This window comes from Mastigoproctus giganteus, chromosome 6 (genome assembly GCF_048544385.1).
Source record: "Mastigoproctus giganteus isolate SK-2022 chromosome 6, ASM4854438v1, whole genome shotgun sequence".
Lineage (NCBI taxonomy): Eukaryota > Metazoa > Arthropoda > Arachnida > Uropygi > Thelyphonidae > Mastigoproctus > Mastigoproctus giganteus.
Genome location: NC_143580.1, coordinates 211,526,984 through 211,542,076, shown reverse-complemented (window position 1 = coordinate 211,542,076; position 15,093 = coordinate 211,526,984). Strand labels below are relative to the sequence as shown.

The window sequence follows — 15,093 nt, the reverse complement described above, 5'->3', positions numbered from 1 at the left end:
TCAGAGAAGTATATAACTAATAATTTTGACAAGAATGTGATAATTTACAGCACATATGGGCAACCCGCGGGCCGTATCCGATCCCCTACTTCTTTTGTTCCAGCCCTAATCTATTTCAGCGAAGTTTGTCTGATTCATGGTGGGAGAAAACATGGTGTGTTCTACTAACTCACATTAACCTGACGTCATATGACTTGCGCAAAACACACCATGTTTTCTCCCACCAAGGTCTCTTTCTCACTTTGACTAGCCGTGTGTGTGAACGTGTCAGTTCGGTGCCTGCATTGATGTTGTGTTCTGTTCAGTGCCTGCGGTGTAGAAGACAGTTTGTTTGACAGTTCTGAATATCGCTTATAAATTTGGGACAATGTCAGGGGTTATGTAAAAAACTTATTTCTTGTAGATGTCACAGGATACCTAAACGAACTGAATCTCAAATTGCAAAAACAAGGACAATTGGTTCATGAACTGCATGGACATGTCAAAGCTTTTTTGTAATAAACTAAGATTGTTGGAAGTCAGATAAGAGCTAAAAATTGTTATCATTTTCCTACTCTAGCAACTCATAAAAATATCCCTTATAATTGTTATGGAGAAGAACTGAAGGCAGTAATAGAGCAATTTGTTCTATTACTTCAGCGACTTCCAAAACAAAGACTCCACATTCACTATATTAGCTCGTCCGATGGATGCTGATGTAAATAATGCGCCAGAAAACTTACAGATGGAACTTATTGAGCTTCAGGCGGATTTAATGCTAAATCACAATTTAACAACTGCTTTGACGGATTTTTATAAATTTTATTTAGTGGAAGGAAAATATACAAATTTACGCGCCTTTCAAGAAAAATCATTTGTCTTTTCGGCAGCACATATATGTGTGAACAGTTTTTTCCGAGGATGAAATACAATAAATCAAAAATTCGGACAAGAATAACGGACGAAAACCTCGAAAATTCTATGCGATTATCCTTAAGTAATATTAACGTCAATATTGATAGTCTCGTAGTTCAAGTACAAGGCTAGTCTTCACATTAAATTATGTCGTTCATTATATTATAAAATTTATGTAGAGCTTTATACCAAAGCATTGTATTATAAATAAATGAAATATGAAGTAGCAACTTGTTTTAATTCATTTAATATTAATTTATTTAATTTAATAATTTGGTCCGGCCCTTGACTTGGAGACAGAATGATAATTTGGCCTCCGAACTAGGAAAGGTTGCCCATGCCTGATTTTACAGTATTTAGCGATCATGTTCGCCCAAACCACTCAAACGCTCATACTACTGAATTAATACAATGTCCACTGGGCTGCATCGTTTTGTAACTTAGAGCAGAAGTAGTAGGGTAGCGATCGATTTATTTCACTTGCTGTGCTATTAGCAATCGATTTTGATTTTCTGCATTTTTAGCGATAAATTGCAATTTTTATTTAACCATAACCTTTAAAAGTGTAGATCAGATGTATCTAGACGATTAATAGATTAGGTTATTGAGTCTGTAATCAATTTTCATTCATCTGTGCTCGGTCCTAAAGTTTGTTGAATATCTTCAATTAAGTTTGAAAGTGTTGACCATCTTGAAACAACATGGCGGATAGAATTAAAGATATTCCTCTCGGGTTTACAGTGAGACCTTCAGCTCCGTATACTGTAACTGGGGTTTGTATCGATTTATAAACATAAGAATTGGATGGCACCAATAAGAAAAATTTGTTTTTCTTACAGTTCCAGACTTCGAAAATAGTTGTATAAGCGATTGCTTTCGAATTACTTTTTTGGGTTTGTACGATGTTAATTCAATTATGAATGACTATTTTTAATATTAACCCTTATTGACACAAATATCATAAGCATCAATAATACAAATATTGGTAGGTAATTTTTAATTATTTTTTCAATAATACAAATAAGATTTTTATAGGCCTTTTTCACAACGTGGCTGACTTAATCAATCTCAGGCGAGGGTAGGATGGTGTTTTCTCCCGGAAACTCGGGGTTTTCTTCCAGCAAACAGAAAATCGACTACAGAACACACGCAATTTACATGGAGCAATATGGCCTTAGTCTATGATGCTCCTAAAACCCAAATACAATTTTTTTTTTTTTGCTGAAGTTTTGTTTCAACAGCAGACCTTGAAAATTGAAAAATTATCTGCCTCTTTGTTGTTATTCCAGCACTTAATATAAATTATCGATAGCTATTTTCGAAAATTCATGAATTTTTGATTGATTATTCATAATTGCTCGCCGCACCCGTATCGAGTTCTCAAATTATATTTGAAGAAAAAAGAAAACTATAATTTATTTAAGATTTTGTAATTTATAATTTGCTATGAATTTGTCACACTAAAATTGTTTACATTTTCTTGGAAAATTTATTTCTGGAATATAGTTTTAACACACTACATTAATTAAAGTTTTTTTTAGAATGCTGCCTCATCCTGTCGATGTTCATTAGTAAGATGGAAGAAAATGTCTGGATGTAAAAACCGTTCATACCATTATGTCATGTAAATTTTACATAAATATAACGTGTCAAGATTTTTATTGATCAAAATTAGGCCGCAAGAAGTTCCATAAAATATGTTTGAATTAAAGCAGTTGGCACTTGACTTATTTTATTGCAGTACTGCTTAAATATTCCTCAAATATATTAATGTAATTATTGTAAGATAAATTAAACTATATTTTCTCTCATAAATATTTCTGTTTGGTTTTTAGAATACATTACCTTCACTGTTTTTTTTTTTTTTTTTTTTTTCCCAAAAAAAAACCAGTGAAGTTAGCTTTTTCTTTGGTTTGCCCTCTTGCGAATGGTACCAGATATATTTCGAAGCATCATCTTATCAGCGAGAGCGGTGTCTTCATGTAGTCGAGTAGAAACGAATGAGTTGAAGTTTTGGCTTTCCTGTTTTAACATTACAGACAGTGGCGTAGCTACCATGTAGGCAGGCAAGGCAATTGCCTCCGGGCTCAGGCCCTTTAGGGATCCGGCGTCTTTGGCTATCTCCTCTTTTTGCAATTTTCATTAATTAAGTAGGAGCCCGAACATGTTCTTTGCCTTCGGGCCCGAAAAAGGGTAGCTACGGATATGTAAGGGTAGCTTACAGATGCACACGGACCCATCTTAAAAAATTTGAGAAAGAAAGTTAAAATTAACCGTTCAGTAGTAAAACTGAATGATTACTGGAATACGACTAGAGTGAGCTAGTAGGCAAGTTGGAGGAAAAGGATTCTCAGAATCGTTTTCCTCCAGAATTCTCAGACCTTCAAGGAACATTACAAAATGTAAACGAACAACACCGTTAACGAATTTCATGTATGCCTTTCATGTATGTCACAAATCAGTTTAAGTATCCCACTTAAACTGAATCAGGCGTCCCCGAGTCGTAGAAGTCCCGCAAATCCGTTTCCAGATAATTATGGAAAGCTTATTGAACTTGTGATAAACATTCATCCATCGCTGCACTGAATTTAAAATTTGATAATTTCTCTCGTTTTCACTTATTTGTTCCACAAAATAATTTAAAAATAATTTTAAAAATATAATACAATAGAGCACACTACTCAAGCAAACTTGACACTTCGGTCATAATGCTGAATAGTGTTGGCACTATGGCCACAAATTCCGATGCGTCTAATGAATCCGAAACAAGTGATTAAATTCGTCTTGCCGTGCCTACTATTGGTAATGGTTATCCCTCCACCATGTGTGACGCACCATAGTTGCTTCGCATCCGTGTGTTCTATAATTTCCTAAAAAAAATTCATATATGAATTGCCCTCGTAATATTAGTGTAAGACATATTGCTCTATGTCCATTTGTGATTGGTGTCTCTTCGGCCGGGGAACTATAAATCCGATAACAAAAAGAAATACGTGGAATCCGTTACAGGTGTTGTTTACATTTTCTAATGTTCCTGGAGACAAAACCCTGTTTTCTGAGACCCACCTTTGCTGGCCAGTCTTATGATTACCCAGTTTAGTATCATACGAGCCTTGTATTTTACTAATCCTTCAATTTTACTACTGTATAGACAATTTGCCGTGTGCGTCCATAATGTTAAAACAGAAAAAATTCTATTAAACAAAAACTTCAACTTATCAATAAACATGAGAAAAGATGCAAGGCGTCAATTTTAATGAATCTCTAGGCAACTGCAGGACATGGAACAACAAGGACACGCCGATCTTGCTGACAAGACTATATTTAAATTTTACGTAGTATCATTCTCAAGACGGAAAACTACATTGTTTCCTTTCCAAAAAAATAATATGTACTTATTAAAATTTATGTTAAATCTCACGTTGCGATGTACTTTTATAATTATGAATGCAGTGCTTATGTAAATAAATATTCGTTTAAGAGTTTTGCTTTCATTTTGCGGCTAATCCGTAGTTTCGATTAAGATATTTTATCAAATTTAAAAAGAGGCGAAATACACAAGGCAGTTTGCCCTCTTCTCGTAAATATGAACGCTCTTGTGAACTGTACATTAGAATTTATTGGACTACTGTATATACACTTATTAGAGTCCTTCTACAAGAGCTGGATACAAAGTACCAGTTGAAACATTACTGTAGCATAGCAACGATTGACTAGTTATTTTTCTTATAAAGTATAGCGTTTGTCTCTTCTATGAATTTTACAGCTATTATTTCTTCCACATTTTGTCAATAAAGTGCCTCTTCCATAGACGGGTTATCGTAGTGTCTGCATATTGCTGTTATTGGGTTTTTAGGCACATCAGCAACTTAGGCCATATTGCGTCATATATATTGTCTGTAAATTGCGTATGTTTTGTGGTCGATTTGCTGTTATGCTGGGAGAAAAACCATGCTATCCTCACCTGAGACCGACTAACTCAGCCACATTATGAAAAGGACCTATCAAAATTCCTCGCGGATTCGAATTCAGGTCTCTTCCACCCGATGTGGGGGAGAACGGTGATCATACCAGCTGTGCTACTCACGAGGACCTTTGACCTCTCGTGACATACTGTGTTATTTGAGCCGATAGTTTCATTTATATTATTTATGCAATACATACACTGATTCTACAACTATTAATTGTACACCTAATTAAAAATATTATAAATACAGAATACAATTTTTCCTTGGCGATTTTCATGTTCACAACTCCAGCTGGCTTCGGTTTTCTATTCACACGGACCGTCTGCGCGGTAGCACAGTGGTATCGTCACTGTCCTCCAAACACTGGGTGAAAATGGCCCAGGTTCGAATCCCGTCGATGACGCCAGGAACTTTTATGGGCTTTTTTTCACTCCGTGGCTGAGTTAGTCGGTCTCAGGCGTAGATAGCAAAGTCTCCTCCAGGGTTCCGGGGGGGGGGGACCTTCGTGAGTAAATACTGCTGAACTGATACACAAACGTCATTTCTTGTTTACATTTATTTTAAGCTCACTCCTTTTAGGTTTTGCTGGTTATAAGATCTAATAAAACGAAAATTGGGTATCCGTAACCTGCTTTTCTCTCTTTAGGTGATTTTGGATTGCGCCTCTTAACGAATTAGTATAATTAATAATTCATTTGAAAAATTCTCATCTTGAAGTTTCTTGTGTCGATCTTTACATGTACTCATCTAGAACTGCAACATTTCCCTTTTAGATAACGCGCCGCTGATTCAGAATTCTAACCAATTACAGTATGGAGAGTACACACCCAGAACGAATGCAACTGAATGAATTAATCGATCACGTACCACAAATCAGTTGGTTAGTAACGGTCAAGATATTTAGAAAGCTGGCGTGTTAAGATCGCCAGCTTACTAAATATCTTAACACGCCAACTTTTTGCTGTAGTTGGCAAACAGCACTTCTGTGTTTATAACACGTCTTCTGATAGCAGTGTTCACCATATTCTCAGCCATATCTCTTGGTTTTGAATTCATAAAAAGCATGGTTAAATTAATGTTTTCTTTTCACTTGTATATTAATTGAATTTCCTTGAAAATCTTTGACCACGGTATGATTGACCTTCATATACTTTAGGTATGGGTGCTATAGCAACGAGACCAAAATATTCAGAATGAAAAGAGGTCATTAACCTGCGTTCATGGAACTTCCAAAAGCCAACAACATTTTTATGAAGACAAAATCTATAAGTACTGTACCAGGTACATTTGCAATGGATGAAGACAATCAATATTCTTTTTAATTGCGTAAAAGGCATCAAGCAGCTGTACCTATTTCCAGCTCTAGTCAATGAACTGTGTTAATGACATATAATTACAGCAATTGGCCGAAACTTTTCTATGAGCTAGCTGTATTAAGAACAAAAAAAACTATTAAAAGCATTCAGTTGTACTTATTTCCTACTCTAGACAATGAACGATGTTATTGATAGTTGTAGCAATTGGTCAGAGCTTTTTTATAAGCTAGATTTAAGAAAAAGCCATTAAAAATATTCAGCTGTACAGTACTTTTGATTTTTTTGTTTTTGCACTATTTGGTTTATATTAGAAATATAATAAAATGCTCCATATAGCAGTAGTTTTGAACTAAACAATTTCATGAATAATGAAAATACTGGTGGAGAAGCCATCACGTTTAAACATGAACAAGACACTGGAAGTGGATTTATCCATTTGTATTAAAAGAAGCGCAAAATAGGTCATCAAACCCTTATCTATTATAATAAAAGCATATTTGAACACGGAGAGAAATCCCTAAAGACTAGAGACGCACAAATGTCTCTCCGGTTTATGAAGATAGTTCCAAGGACGAAATAAATAACTACAGATCAGAAAGTTTAACTTTTGTGGCAGGGAAAGTTATCAAGTTCGTGATTAAGAACGTAATTCGGCATATCTGGACAGGAACAGAATAATACAGAAAACACAGCATGAGTATGTTAAAGAGAAATCGTGTCTAACTGATCTGATAAGCTATGATGGGTTGTCACAAAAGAATGGTACAAAGCATAACTCTGACATGATAAGCTTTTCCTATGATCTCACGCGAACATCTTTTGTATAAACTGGAGCAATATGCCATTAAAGGGAAGTCGCTCTAGTGGATAAAATTCAAGTTAATTAGGAGGAGGTAAAGGGTGGTTATAAATAGATATTGGTTTGGATCAGGTTTCAGTTGAGGTCCTACAACGTTCAGAAATTCGAGGACTGAAATTTATAATTAATATCGTGCAGCTGGCCGATATCAGAAAAGAAACAGTGTTTCTTCTGTTCTTCTCCCATTGTATCGAGGAAAATTATCACCTGGAAAACTTAGATGTTAATGTACCCAAGAAACTGTTCGTAATACAATGTAATAATTTAATTAACTAACTTTTTTCAATATACCATATAATTATTTAAAATGATAATTATTTTAAAAAATATATATTGTGGATAATCGTTATCGTGCCTTTTATACACCCTTATAGCTGGTCGGTTATATCAAAGTAGTAAAAGCAAACCTTTGCTGAAATAAACAGAAAATAATAGTAACCAGAGTAATCAGTGGCCAAGGAGCACCGACAGTTATTATTGTAGCGTGGTTCTAGGCGCATCAGCCTAGAACCACCCTACCATATTGCGCCATATATAATGTATCTGTAAGTTGCGTGTGTTCTGTAGTCATTTGCTGTTTTGATGGAGAAAAAAAACCCTAGTTTCCGGGCGAAAAAACCATGCTGCCTTCGCTTGAGATCGACTTACTTAGCCACGTTTTGAAAACGACCCGTAAAAATTCCTCGCGTCAATGAATGGTTTCGAAGTCAGGTCTTTTCTACCCGGCGTGGGGAGGAAGATGATAATACCAACTGTGATACCCACGAGAGGTCTGGAGGCCTCATTTCAATAAGGATTCTTGAAATGAGGCCTTCACCTCATTTCACTTCTTGAAATGAGGCCTTCAGGTCTGGAGGCCTCATTTCAAGAAGGATGTAGAGCTGCTGGAACGAGTACAGAGAAGGGCAACAAGATTAGTGAATGGAACAAAGGGGTGCTCTTACGAAGAAAGGCTTAAGTTTTGCAAATTACAGTGTCTGGAGACTAGGTACCAGCGAGGTGATCTGATAGAGGTGTATAAAGCCTTGAATGGTTTAAGCATGCTCAATGCTGATGGGATTCTTCCTCTAGCTCAGAAAAATCACCTGAGAGGGCATAAATTCAAATTGAGGAAAGACAGATGTAGGATAGACGTGCGGAAATTTGCCTTTAGCCAGCGGGTGGTTGGTTGGTGGAACAGACTTCCATCCCTTGTGGTGGAGGTTGATAGCCTAAATAAGTTTAAGGCTCAGCTGGACAGGTATTTTGAACGAACAGAGGGGTGAAGTGGAAGTGGTTTTTTTTTTTTTTTTTTTTTGGCCGATGCTGCATAAGCTTGCTTTCTTGCATCAAATGCCTATGCTAATGCTAATGCTAAGAGAGCCCACTGACAGTCAAGCATTGAGCAATTTGACTGATGTAAACCGTGCATTGTATTTTGAATAAATGTGGTGTCCCTTTTACTGGGATCTAGTTCTTATTCACACTGTATTCGTTCTTCGCATTCATGCATATTGTATTCGTGCCTATTCAGTTTCAGGAGCCAGGAACCATTACAATAAATTCATTCACATTGTATTTGTTTGTCTCCTGAAACTGCTTTCATAGTGTCGAGACGACACTGCGTGATTCATTGAGCCAACGTGCCACCTTCGCCTGCAACTGCCTGGCTTCAAGTCGTCCAACGGCCCGCCATCTGAAAGAATCATCTAAACGACGATGACTTGCCATCCTGAGTACTAGAGATTGCCTGACTTCGCACCCACGAAATCAGATGGAATCATGCAAATAAAACCACTCCGGTCCAACCTAATCTCCTTAAAGCTTTAACAGGATGTTCCCGCTTAATACAATGGAAATTCTGAACCGGTTTCAAACAGTGAAAAACCATCTCCAGTAAGGCTTACAGAACCACTATTTTCCAACAGTGTGTTGAGAGTCAAACAGTACTAGGGAGTTTCTCCCATCACCGCTCTATTATCCAACAAACAACTGAGTCATAACAGTACTAACTAGAACCCATAGTCTCTTGCATGCGGTGCAAGTAAAAATTGAGTTGGGAAGCTGGCCTGCCGTCGAAGGCGGTCCCAATACGTAGTTCTCTCGAAATATCTGCCATGATTTCAGATGTCATTTTGGAGGTTGACTGCCTAGCAACACAATCTTTTTGCTTCTCGGTGTTATGCTGCCATCAAGCAGTTCGTGCCCGAAGTTTGTCGAGCTTTACATGTTGTGGATACTTCTCTTTGAGACAACCAGCATGAAGTATCTTTTTTTTATTTTTAAACTGTCAGTTTTTTTTGTAAATTTATTCTGAGTTGTAATTTTTTTTATCCCCTCTAGCTACCACACTGTACAAGGGGCGATTGTAAATAGCAATCAATTTAATAAATAATAATAATAAAAGATGTGGCTATCCCGTTGAGCAAGTCAAAAACCGGAAAAGAAGTTCGCAAATGCTGTTTTTATAGTCATGAATAATTTACATAATATGTGGGTCTGTAAGATGGTAAATCGATTTCTATTGGATACTTAAAATTTGCATGCCAGGATGCCTGCTGTTATATCAAATATTCGCCTTCAGGGACACTGTTTAATAAATATTCAATGAAGAACATTTTATTCTGTTAATTTTTTTTGAGCGCTGTATAATAAGAGTTCAGTGAAATTATTGTTGGTGTAATATGGAAGTAATGAATATTTTCACGCTATAGTAGAAAAATGTAGAGGGCGTGTCCCATCCCCATTATTACATTGGTCACGACTTGTCATAGGTCCAAACTTGCTCGAATTCAGGGAAATGTTACTATACATACGAATAGCTTTATCGCTTGTTCTACGTATTTATTAAAAATAAGATTCTGGCAACTTCACAATCATGATCTTCCTGTTTGGTTTGTGAAATTAAATACTCATAATAATACATGAGTAATTTTAAACAATAGCACTTTTGTTTTTCTTAGCTTTCTTTGTATAAAATGAACAAATTTTACAACGTAGAAGTTTGTGCAAATAGCATCGTGTTAGTAGACAGCAAACTCTAAAATAGATGAAAACGGCATCGTTTTAGGTGTATTGTGAATACCTTCACAACGAGTTTCATGATATTGCACTACCTTGAATAAGTAACGCTTCACCAATGGAGAAGGCTATTGTTACTTATTCTCAGCGGATACCACCACCCAGACAACACCGTTTCAAGGCTAGTTGGCTTATCTTCGGTGGTGGGTAGGTACCCTGGTTACGATGCCGTCTGGGTGGTGGTATTCGCTGAGAATAAGCAACAATAGCCTTCTCCATTGGTGAAACGTTACTTATTCGAGGTATTGCAATATCATGCAACTCGTGAATGTATTGACAATATGAGATACACCTAAAACGATTCCGTTTTCAGATATTTTAGAGTTTTCTGCGTATAACATGATGCTATTTGCACAAACTTGTACGTTGTTAAACGTACCCTGAGGTACGTTCAAAAACGTACAAGTACAATGCAGCATGATGCTTAAACCCTAAAAGCGTTTTATATAAAGAAATTTTAATAATTATAAACTATATAAACGTTTCAAAATGAGAAATGATTTTTTCTGCGATTTTGTGTTTCATCTTAATACAAAAATCTTCAATTCTCTTTTTTGTTATTGAACCTTGGATACAAAAAGATAAACTGCAAAATTTCGTGCTTTACGTAGATTGGACAGTGCAATGCGTACAAGTTATGTCTATAAAACTTTGAAGTTTTTGCCTACATATCTTTCACACGCAAAGAGACTGTCACGATAGCTGCACTCGTGACTAGAAAATAAGAGATATGGCAAGAAAGTTCAGCAAGTAAGTGGAATTTCATGAAGAGATGGGCGGTGTAATTTTTCAGAAAGGTAATATCCAAATTTTGCGAACTACAAAAGCACACGCATAAGATGTGAAAATGCTGTTATATGTCAGTGCACCGTTTATTTTTGTAAGTGGAATAAACTTTTTAAAATACTATATTCGTAACCGTCTTTATTTAGAGAAAAAAAAGTCTTATCTTCATTTGTTTACAGTTTTGTGATTCGTGAACAAATCACAGTGATGTTTGGCCGATAACTGAAAAAACAGTCACTTAGCGAAACTAAATGTAACAGGTTTCTTAGATATTACACTTGCAGGTATTGATTTCTTGTGCAACAGTTAAAGGAAGTATTACTTCTAAAGCAAAGATTTTTTTTTTTTTTTTTATCGCTTCCATCGCGAAATTAATGGGTGGAGTCGACACGCCAGTGCTGGTTGAATGGTACATTGGACGAAGGACGCCGATACTACGAATATGTTCAGCTTTGCTTTGACAATGGCATAGATCTTACAGACAAATCGATCTTCTTTCTGCCGCTAAGAAGTTCTACGAAATATATTAATGTTGTCGATAAAGATACATCCGATTTTTGTAATACAGCTTCTTCGAGATGAATTATTTCCACATTTTTGAAAGACTGTCTCATATACAGGGCCGTGCAAATGGGAGTGCATTGGATGCGCCGCACCTGGTGATAATCGAAGGGGCCACCAAAGCCTCAACATAAATAAACTAGGCCCCTTAACTCCTTTTCATCCGGCTCCCCTTTTCATGGCCCTGCTCATATATATATATATATATATATATATGCACAGTTGTCTGACTCCAACCGCTGCGCCTGTGCATTATGTTAGTTGTTGTAGGGTTTAGGCGCATCAGCAACTTAGGCCATTTGCGCTGTATGATATGTCTGTATATCCTTTCTATACACATTGATTACAATGTGTATAGAAAGGATAGACAGGACAGGAGGGGAGGAGGGGTTATGCTATTAATTAAGAAACACATAAAGTCCAAGGAAGTGAAGCCAGTCGACATCGATGGACAGGGCAGTGTCGAGTCAGTTTGGTGTGACATAAGCATAGGGAAATCAAAATTGAGAGTAGGAGTGTGCTATAGGCCTAATGACTCTGATGAGTATAATAAGATACTGTACAGGGAAATAGAGTGGGCCAGTAAATCAGAGAGTCTTATAATGGGGGATTTTAATTTCCCAGATATTGACTGGAATTTGTGGGTTGGTCACTCGCACACTAGCAAGGCTTTTGTGGATTTATTGGATGATTGTTTTCTACATCAGTATGTTCGTGAGGCAACAAGAGGAAGCAATACTCTTGATCTGATTATCAGTAGTGATTCTTCATGCATTAAGAACCTGCAGATAAATGAACCACTAGGTGGCAGTGATCACAGTGTGTTGAAGTGGGATTTACTCAAGGAGGTAACTACCATCAGAGGTAAAGGGAAGGGTTTTTGTTTTCGTAAAGGCGACTATGATGGTCTGAGACAGTGTTTAAATTCTGTACAGTGGGACCAACTGATGATGTTACCAACAGCAAACTCAAAATGGGAAGCATTCAAGGAACTAATCTTGGAGGCTACCAGGCTTTACATACCAACTAAGAAATATTGTTCAAGGTTTAGGCCTAAATGGTTGTCAGATGAACTAATGAGACATGTGGCAGAGAAGAAAAATGCATGGGATACATACAAATTAATGGGTGACATGGAAGCCTATGATAGATATAAGTTGGTCTGTAACCAAGTCACAAAGGAGATTAGGCAGGCAAAGGCAGACTACGAAAAATGCTTGGCAAAGGATGCAAAGAAAAACAGAAAAGAGTTCTTTACATACTTGAACTCGAGAAGGAAAGGGATTAATCAGATTGGTCCACTGGATATTGATAGTTCAACAGTTGAGGATCCTGCTCAGGTGGCTAACAATCTAAACGAGTATTTTGCATCTACCTTCACGCATGAGGAGTTATTCAGGAAGGAGAATGATGTAGGTAAAGTAAACATTGGCAGTGAGCTGGATGATTTTGTAATAACTGAGAGGAAAGTGGAGGAGAGATTGTTGAGGATAAACATAAAAAAAGCACCTGGGGGGGATGGGATCTATCCAGTTATATTAAAGGAGGCGGCAAAGGAAGTATGCAAACCCCTAGCCATAATTATGAGAGCTTCTTTGGACTCAGGGGAGGTACCCATAGACTGGAGATGTGCAAATGTAACCCCAATTCACAAAGGAGGATCAAAGGCTGACACAAGTAATTATAGACCTGTTAGTTTAAATTCTGTTCCAGGTAAATTAATGCAGGCACAGGTTAAAGAAGCACTGCAGGATCATCTAGACAAGAATTCCGTTATAGCTCAGACGCAGCATGGTTTTGTTAAGGGCAGGTCTTGCCTGACCAATTTGATTGGATACCATGATGTAGTCACAAAAGAACTGGATGCAGGGAATAACTTTGATATTATATATTTGGATCTTAGAAAGGCTTTTGATACTGTTGCACATGGAAGACTGCTGCACAAATTGGAGCAGTGTGGCATTGGAGGCAAATTGCTGCTATGGATAAGGGGATGGTTGAGTGGCAGAAGACAGAGAGTGGTAATCAATGGACACTGCTCAACGTGGACTAATGTTATTAGTGGAGTTCCTCAAGGTTCAGTGTTGGGTCCGTTGTTGTTTTCAGTGTTTATGAATGATATTGACTTTGGGATATCAAGTTTAATGTCCAAGTTTGCAGATGATACAAAGGTTGGCAGGGTCGTTAAGGACACTACTGATGCTATGCTGCTGCAACAGGATCTGGAAAGGTTGAACAGATGGGCTGAGAGGTGGCAAATGAAGTTTAACATTGACAAATGTAAAGTACTACATATGGGAAACAGTAACCCCAGAGCAACGTATCACCTCTGCGGTACTACACTGACAGTGGTGGAGAATGAAAAGGACCTGGGGGTGGTTGTGCAGGCAGATATGAAGTTCTCTGAGCAGTGCAGACGAGCTGCAAGAGTAGCTCATGGTGTCTTGTCAATGATATACAGAAATTTTTCTAGCAGGGATAAGGAGGTGATTATTCCCTTGTATAAGGCAATGGTTAGGCCACATCTTGAGTACTGTATACAGGTCTGGAGGCCTCATTTCAAGAAGGATGTAGAGCTGCTGGAACGGGTACAGAGAAGGGCAACAAGATTAGTAAATGGAACAAAGGGTTGCTCTTACGAAGAAAGGCTTAAGTTTTGCAAATTACAGAGTCTGGAGACTAGGCACCGGCGAGGTGATCTGATAGAGGTGTATAAGGCTTTGAATGGTTTGAGCATGCTCAATGCCAATGGGATTCTTCATCTTGCTCAGAATAATCACCTCAGAGGGCATAAATTCAAATTGAGGAAGGACGGATGTCGGATAGATGTGCGGAAATTTGCCTTTGGCCAGCGGGTGGTTGGTTGGTGGAACCGACTTCCGTCACTTGTTGTTGAAGTTGATAGCCTAAACAAATTTAAAGCTCAACTGGACAGGTATTTCGAACGAACGGAGGGGTGAAATGGGAGTGGGTTTTTTTTTTTTTTTTTTTTGGCTGATGCTGAATAAGCTTGCTTTCTTGCATCATATGCCTCTACTAATGCTAATGCTAAATTGAGGTGTGTTCTGTGGTCGATTTGCTGTTTGCTGGACGAAAAACCGAGTTTCCAGGAGGAAAACCATTCTGTTCTCGCCTGAGACATACTAACTCAGCCATGTTGTGAAAAATGCCCATAATAATTCCTCGCGTCATTGATGGGATTGGAACTCGGGTCTTTTCAACTCGGTGTGGGGAAGACGGTTATATAATACCAACTGTGGTACCCACGAGGGCTCATTATGGCGTTTTGCCAAGTATAAGCACTTTTTCACATTGCTTAATATCAGTATTATGACTTTCATGTTTCTAAAAGTTTCCCTTGTTTACAAGCTAAAAGACTAGGTTTGTCAATCTACCACTGAAAATTGGCATTCACATACAGAATCTTAAATGGAGGAGACGGATTTGGGGGGGCGGGGGGTAGGAGAACATGCTGTGTACAGGAGAAATAAAACTTTTTATTTCATCGCCCATTATGAAAATTTCTAATGCTTAAAAAACAGCACAAGCCTGGTTCTATTAAACTCCTTGAAACGCTTTTAAATAAATAAATAAATAATCATTTATTATCGAAGATATAGGCAAGTCCATGATGGACTTGCCTATATGA

At 37.5% G+C, this 15,093-nt stretch overlaps 1 protein-coding gene across 2 annotated transcripts in view; it reads left to right on the top strand.

Moving 5' to 3' along the window:
• Window positions 1–15,093, top strand: part of LOC150084923 (uncharacterized) — a 56,010-nt gene that overhangs the window by 23,802 nt on the left and 17,115 nt on the right. The gene's annotated exons all lie outside the window — the stretch shown is intronic.